The sequence below is a fragment of the Tupaia chinensis genome, unplaced genomic scaffold, assembly GCF_000334495.1.
Source record: "Tupaia chinensis unplaced genomic scaffold, TupChi_1.0 Scaffold145147_1, whole genome shotgun sequence".
In the NCBI taxonomy this organism is placed as follows: domain Eukaryota; kingdom Metazoa; phylum Chordata; class Mammalia; order Scandentia; family Tupaiidae; genus Tupaia; species Tupaia belangeri.
The window spans coordinates 2,265,357-2,273,647 of NW_006205007.1; the positions used below are offsets into that span (position 1 = coordinate 2,265,357).

The following is an 8,291-nucleotide window of genomic DNA, read 5'->3' on the forward strand; positions in this document are numbered from 1 at the left end:
AATATCAAGCAAAAACTGCAGTCTGTGAATAGCTACTACGGCCCTGAAAGTCCAGTAAACACTTACCAAGCACTTACTAGATGTCAGTCTCTGCAATGCTGTTTCCATGTATATTTCTTACAACCAACAACTTATTTATATAAATGTTATGTAAACTTATGGTTAAAAGTAAATGAAGTCAACTCTGCAGGCAAGTGGGCAGGAGCACATTAATTCTCCACCCACCCTTCATTTGAAGGAATCAATAGCTCTCGGAAAAAGCACAGATGCTCTCACACTAACAAGTGGTCTTTCCTTTCTTTCCCTCCTTAAATCTAGTTTGAGAATTCTCAAACTTTACGTAAGAATTAGAGAAAATCACCACATTATCAACTCTTTGCTCTTGGCTATCCCTAACTTTTTCTAGTTAGGGCTCCAACAACAGTGAATTCACCACCATACAATAAAAAGTGACTCAGTGTTTCAGGATAGAAGGGCTACTGCCACTTTCACTGGCTCTTTACTCCTTTCTTACATTATAGAATTGTATATCAACTCAGTGGTATTCATATACTGAAAAGTAAACTACCCTATAGAGTTCCTGGCTTTGTACCCAATTTGGCTGGCTTATTTGATTTCAACATGAGTATATTTTTTAAATTCACTTTTCTCTCTTTATTTTTTAAATCAAGTTTGCTGTGATAAAAAGCATTCAACAATTTCAATAAAAAATAACTTCATAAAATATCCAAACGTCATTTAGTCCCACCAGGATACTCTTCGGCTCATTCTGAATGTCATCTCACCTAGTGGTCCTGCTACCTACAGGTCACTTAAATCTGACAGTTACAGCTTATCTTCATTGTGCCCTCTCCACATGTTATCATTAATTCTGGTCCTCAACTTTAAAATTATAAGCTTTGCCTGCTCCATGGTAAAAATCTTTGTTTACCCTTAGTTCAGCATATCTATCTTCCCATATAGCTCTACTACAAAATTCTTTAGCTAGGCCTTCTTTCCCTGACACACTCTTCATCAAATCCATTCTGAGCTCACCTTTAGTTATTTTCCATAATAGAAATCTTGTTTGTTTGGTTTTTTGGGTTTTTTTTTTTTTGGGGGGGGGGGGGGTTGCCCTAGGGGGTGTGGGGTTGCGGGGGTTGCCATAGGGCGTGTGTGCTTGCCAGAGAGGAAACAGAGAGACAGAGAGAAGGAAAGTGAAAAATCACCCCCAGTGGGGATAGTCATGCCACAATTCCTTCTTCCCCTGGGATTTTGGGCATGTACATGTGCCTGGTGTGATCATCAAGCTGCAGGGTCCAGGACTCAAACCGTGGTTGGACATGTGGGAGACCAGTGCCTTAGCCACCATGCCACCTGCTGGCCCCCATAATGTAAATCTTATCAAGGTAGGTGCCTGTTTAAATATTTTCCAATGTTTCTCAGAGGGCAAAGCAATGAATAAAGCAATCAGGCAGGGACTTTAACTAAAGCCCTGTTGTTAAACAGAGAGAAACATAGTCCTAGTATTGACACACTTTACAATTTCTGAATTATAATAATCTAGGTTTCTTTTTTCTTTTTTTTTTTTTTTGAGAGGTTTTTGCTATAGAGCGTGTGCGCTCCCCAGAAAGACAGAGAGATAGAAAGCAAGAAATCATCCCCCAGGGGGGATAGCCACACTGCAATCCCTTCTCCTCCATTCTCCTCTCAGATCTTGGGCATGCACACACATGCACCCAGAGTGAGTTTAAGCCACGGGGTCCTGGACTAGAACCGCAGTCAACAACATGGGAGTTCAGCGACACAGCCATTACGCTAACTGCTGGCCCCAATAATCTAGGTTTCTAAAGTGAAATATTCTAATTAAAAAAAAAAATACTAGTGACTAATTTACTGTTTTTAGAAGTACTACAGAATTGGCCATTTGAGTACTAATTATATGATATTAAGGAATTATAATACTTTTATAGCTGTTATAATGAGATTATAGTAATATTTTAAAAGCACATATATTTTAGAGATACACACTGAAATAATATTTTAGGATTTGCTACAAACTAATAATGTAGGGGGTAAGATGAAGCGGAATATAGATGAAACAAGTTTGGCTACCAGCTATTACTTGTGATGAATACACTGGAGTTCATTATATTTTATTCTTTGTATGTTCAAAAATTTCCATTAAAACACAAATTATAAGGCTTAAATGTATGTATATAGAGCTTGTGATCTGCTTCCATACCCTCTCAGGATCTGACCACTGCCCTACCTCCAGGTTCACCTTCAACTATTCCCCATTTGAATATGACACATTTCAGCTTGACTAAATAACACTTCAGTCCTCACAAATTCTTTTATCTTTTAAAATTTTTAAATATATTCTTGTTAGTAAGCACATATGCCTCTTTCTACCTGGTAAACTCCTAATTTATATCCTAATGTTTAAGAGGAAATTTTGTAGTGGTATTATAAAGAATATATCTGTTCTTTGTCCCCAGTTCCTCACAAAAAGCTTCACTGTCCTTGAATATCCTGAGTGCCAGTGTCTTTGTTATGCTAACAGGGTGACTCAGGGTGGGCCCCTAGATAGCTCCAGAGCAGGGCAGGTCATTAGAAACATCTAGCATAGACTAGAGGGCTGAGGCTTCCAACTACCTGACCTCTAGAAAAGGGAGGGAGGCTGCTGATGGAGGAGTTCAGTCACTCAAAGCAACCTAAAGAAATTATTTAAAATTATATTTGTATAATGAAAATCCATAAAAACCCTGGACACCAAAGCTCAAAGGAACTTCCTGGTTGGTTAGCACAATGAGATGCCCTAAGGGTGACATCCCTTGACTGCACAGTTAAAGAACATGGAAATTTTGTGCTCTTTCCCAGACTTTGCCCTGTGTGCATCCTTTATAATAAACCTAATCCTCAGTTTTGTGAACTGTCCTAGTGAATTACTAAACCTGAGAGGAATCATGGACATTCTCAAATTTATGGCCAATGAGACAGAAGTGCTGGTGGCCTGGGTACCCCCAAAATCTTGCTTGCATCTAAATTAAGGCCAGTCTTGCAGAGGACCTTGACTTTAACCTAAGGAGTCTGCCCTAATTCCGCACAGTTACTGTCAGACTTGAATTGCAGTATACCCAGTTGGGTCATAGCCGTTAGGTTAATGTACAGTGCTACACTAATTAAAAGATTCTTGGAGTGCGGATTTTATGATTTACTTGTTTAGCATATTTTCAAGCTAGTGCATTTACTGGCATATAGTAAGTGCTCAAAAAGGATCACTGAATTAAAATGAATTCAGTTTTCCTCTTAGTTAATGGTTTTAAAATAAAATATAGACTTTCCAAATAAAAGTCCCTAAATTACAAATAACAGATGAGAGGCACTTCCTGAAATTTTGATTGAAGTCCAGAACTTTAACTTACAGTCCATTCTTGTTATTCGCGGTAGTTAGGTTCTATAAAGTCGCCGCGAACACTGAACCATTGCTCCTAGGGGAAATACAGGGTTAGGTTCCTGCGAGCCTCTGGTTATAACATTTTCAACAACTGATCAATATACAACTTGTTCTATGTGTGTTTCTGTCTAAAGTTTCCTCGCTTAAAAATATTGTTGATTCATTAACAAAGAACTGGCCAAGGGCACTCTATGCTTGAACAATAATTATCTAACACGTGTATTCACAAGTATGGCATTTTCCTAAGTCACACTAGCAAATTCGTCCATATGGCACTCCACAGTCTTCTATTTAGGAATACCAGACAGTTCTTCAGCACTATGCTTGGGATCCATTTTCAACAATGAAATTGCCAACAAAAAGCAAAAATGTGAAATATGGTGGTCCTACGTAGTTCACAAAAAGGACATTTATTTATAATATGAGAGCTGAAATAAGGGAGGATACTACTTCATTTATACTCGAATGGGAAACATGCACACGGGAACATTTAAATTATTTGTCACTCTCATAACTATCCACAAAGAAACACAAAGACACCACAAATACTGATCCTGGGATTACAAATACATTTTAGCAAGTAGGCAATGACAAATACAGAATCCACAAATAACAAGAATGAAGCACATATCATTTAGAACACTTAAGAAATAATTCAGGGACCAGCAGATGGCGTAATAGTTACATCACTGGACTCCCACATAGCAGCCAGTGGTTCAAGTCCCTGACCTAGAGGCATTAAACTCACACAAGGCACATGGGCATGCGTGACCAAAATTGCAAGAGAAGAATGGGAAAGAAGGGACTGCAGTGAGGCGATCCCCTTGGAGGATGATTTTCTGCTTTCTCTGTTTCTTCGGCAAGCACGTGTACACTCCAGCAAAAACCTCAAACAAACAAAAAGAAGTAACTCAAAAGATTAAGATTGTCAGTTGCTCAGCTTTGAGAAATAGCTCATAATCAATGAAAAAACTCTTGGTATAGGAAAACTTGGGTTATATTTAGAGCCTTAAAATAATGAAATATTTTAAGACACATTTTAAAAAATAATTATTGTATTTTATTTTATTCATCATTATTATTCGTTTAATTTGAGCAGAGAGAGCAGGAGAGAGGCAAAGTGAGAAAGCAAGCCTCCAGGTCAGGGACTTGAACTGCAGCCAGCCATGTGGGAGTCCAAAGCCTTAATCACCATGCCACCTGCTGGCCTTTAAGACACATTTTCTAAGAACCATTTTCTTAATAAACATACTGACACTTGTTCGTCTTACTTTGTAAACCCATTTTCTTAATGGATTACACTTATTACAAATCTTTTTGGGCAACTCAGACTCCTCTTCATTAGTAACAATTATTGTTCAAAGCTGAACTGAAGGATGGTGGGTGCTTTTAAGGCCACTTCTACTCAGCTATTCCTCTACTCATTCATTTTTCACTCATTCATCAGCCATTTATGGAAAGCCCACTATGTTCAGGTACACTGCCAGGAAATGGAGATGTAACTGTGTCAATAAGGCCAAAGTCCCTTTTCAACATTTATAATCCAGACAGAATAGAGTTTAACCAATTAAAAAATAAATTATAAACTGTGGTACCAAATGAAAGAGAAGCAAACAAGTGGTAAGAATGAGAAAGACAAGCCTTAGATACTAGATGAAAAAAACTTCTCTAAGACAAAATTTAACCAGTAACCTAAAGAATGAGAAAAACGGAGGGAAGAGCATTCCTGTATTAAAAGTACAGGAAAAAAGAACATAGACTAACATAGTAACTAAAAAGCCAATGAGACAGTAGCTTCAAGACGCACATAAGAGAGAGGCTGAAGAGAGAAGACAATAGATCACACAAAGCTTCATGGGTAATGGTAAGGAGTTTAGATTTTATACTACAATACTGACTCAATGAAAGGGAAAGATATTACTTGATTTACATATTAGGATCTCTTTTGCTGCTCTACGAATTAGAGGAAGACAAGAATAGCAGGGAGACATATTTTAGACAGCAAATCAAAAGATCTCCCTGATGGAATAAGGTTGGGAGTGAAAAAGTAGGATTAAAGGATGACATTTATATTTCTGATTTGAGGAAGATGAAGGTACACTTTCTGAAACAGAACAGAGCAGGAAAGTAAAAAAGCTAAACATGCTGAGTTTTAAATAAATTTTGAGATACCAGTGGAAATATCAAGAGGGTATAACTGCATATTAGAATCTAGAGTTCAGAGATAATTTGGCATCATAACCGAACTGTGGCATTTAAATCCCAAGGGAATTAAATTTACCTGAAAAACAAGCATAATATGGTAAAAGGTTAAAAATTTAATGAGAAAATAACAGAGTTTTTTTTTAAAATAATTCAACAAATTTGTTTATAAAAGGAAACAGACCAAAAACTAAGGAATAGATATGAAGGGGCTTTGTTTTTTAAGGAAAGAAAGAGGTACAGTTGTGACTCTTCGTTTATTGTTAATTTTAATGGGAGTTTTTCTATTTTAAAGTGGGTATAACAGCAATGATCCAACAGAAATGTAGTAAATGATAACACAGAAGAGAAGGAACAGTCAAAATAGCAAATTCTGCTTACGGTTAGAGAAAATGAGTCCAAAGCATAAATGTAGGAATTAAGCCTTTACAGACAGGAATCTTCCTACATAAGCCAAAATTTAAATATATTAAAAATAGTTTTTAATAAAGAGAAGGGGTTGCATAACTAAGGTTGAGGATTTGGTAGTGTGAATATGAAAAATGATGGGCTCTAGTTTCAAAAGCTTAGAGTAAGGATAAGGTAGGCAAAAAATAAGGATTGAAGATAAAAGTATTTAGGTTGAAAAGTTATCTGAGAAGTGCAGCATACAAACACTGCCACAGCATGAAGCAGCCATTTGAGATCTGAGATCATGGATTCAAAATTTAAAAACTTAGGGGCCAGCAGATGGCATACTGGTGACACTGCTGGACTCCCACATGGCCAACTCTGGTTCGAGTCCTGGACCCAGTAGTTTCAAACTCACACCAGGCACGTGTGTGTGCCTACGCAAGATCCCAGGAGGAGAATAGAGAAGGAATTGCATGTGACCTGGACATCTCTCCTGGGGTGGTGACTTCTTGCTTTCTTTTTCTCCAGCAAGTGTACACATCCTATAGCAAAAATCTCTCCAGAAAAAAAAAATAAAAGAAAAACAAAATAAAAAGCCTAGAAGATGGAGAAATGGACAAGAATGGATTGCAACACGACCACATCCCACTTGAGAGTGCTTTCTCCCCTCTCTCTCTCTCTCTCTTTGTGGCAAGGAGGCATGCCCTCTGACAATTAAGAAGTACAAAAACTTATTGTCTTTTGTTGACAGAAATAAATCTATCACCTCTTAGCCTTACTTTTTTACCAATGTACCCCTTTTTTTCCACATTGCAGTCATATACTATTTTTGAATTGGGGAAAAAATAAGCTTCTTAAAAAAATTAACAGGACCTCACTAAAAAATAAGTCTCTTACATTTAAGTTCAATATATTAATTTCAGTGCTTTATGATATTTACTTCAGCTACTTATTGACTTTTTTTTAACTTAGGTTCAGATTATCAGCAGTTTCTCAGATAAAGTCAACCTGTTATTGTATTCCATTAAATTTGGAATGAACTTTGATGATCATTCTTACAGACCACTTACATAAAATATCATCAGATCATGATAACTATTAACTAAAGCAGTTCAATAACACTAGAAGAACAATGTAGCCAAAAATATTAAAGGACTTATTTTGCAAATTTAAAGTAATACACAAACTTAAAATGGAAACTTGAATATAAACAAATGTAAAAGCACAGTATTGATATAGCAAACTAAAAAGCTTTACAATATAATCATGTAAAACTATTATTTCAGGGTATATACAACATAGATCACTATTAAAGACTAAACATTTGTGTCCCCTATCTCCTGAAATCCTCATGTTGAAATCGAATCTCCCAATGTGATGGTATTTAGAGTCAGGGCCTTTGGGAGGTAATTAGGACAAGAGGGTGGAACTTCTTGGCTAGGATTCCTGCCCTTTTATGGTAAAAAGACTAGCTTGCTCTCTTTTTGCCACATGAGGATACAATGAAGTATCAGTGTGCAAAACAGAAGAGCTCATCGCCAGAATGTGACCACACTGGCACCCTGACCTCAGACTTCTAGCTTCCAGAACCGTGAGACACAAATTTCTGTTCTTGTAAGCCAACTTATCAGTGGTAGATACTTTATTATAGCATCCTGAACTGACTAAAATAGTTACTAACCACAGTTCTGGTCTCTATTCTAAGTCAAGGTTAAAAAAAAAAAAAAAAACACCAAACAAATATTGCTTAAAACTCAGTCTCTCACCACAAGAAGATAAAGCGTCATTTGTTATATACAAACAATTAACTGCTATTTGTTGGACACTTTAATAGAGTTACCAGGAACATCATGTATTTTAAGTTAAGACAGCTAAGGCAAAGAGAGCAAGGACTCAGGCATTCCATAGGGTAGTAGCTGAAGGTCCAAACCTTTCCTTTAGGTCATAGGTCCCACCTACTGTGCCATTTGAATAGTAGGTTTCTCTCTTGAAAGGGAACTTGCAGATTGTTGGATCAAGCAACATGCAACAGAGAACAGGCAAAAAGAATTAGAGCCATTGAACATGAAGGTGTTGTAACACCCTCTTAGGCCAATACGGGATGTGAGACAAAATCAGAGTAAACCTGACTACAGTGTATTTTCAACGAGGGACATATGAAGGGAAGTAGCAGACCAAAGTGAGAGCTTAGGGAGATTAAAGGGCAGAGAAAAATGCACGAGGTTTGAGCTGAACAATTAGGAAAAAAAAAAAGCAG

The 8,291-nt window shown here is 37.0% G+C and overlaps 1 protein-coding gene across 7 annotated transcripts in view; it reads right to left on the minus strand.

Annotated features, from left to right (window-relative positions):
• The window catches only part of TMEM161B (transmembrane protein 161B), a 95,460-nt gene that overhangs the window by 51,030 nt on the left and 36,139 nt on the right, over window positions 1-8,291 (minus strand). For 3 of the 7 annotated variants that reach the window (XM_027767997.1, XM_027767995.1, XM_027767994.1), the window contains exon 2: window positions 3,408-3,473. The exons of the other annotated variants lie outside the window; for them this stretch is intronic. The gene's annotated coding sequence lies outside the window, so the exon portion shown is untranslated. The remainder of the gene's footprint in view (window positions 1-3,407; window positions 3,474-8,291) is intronic. 7 annotated transcript variants of the gene reach the window in all.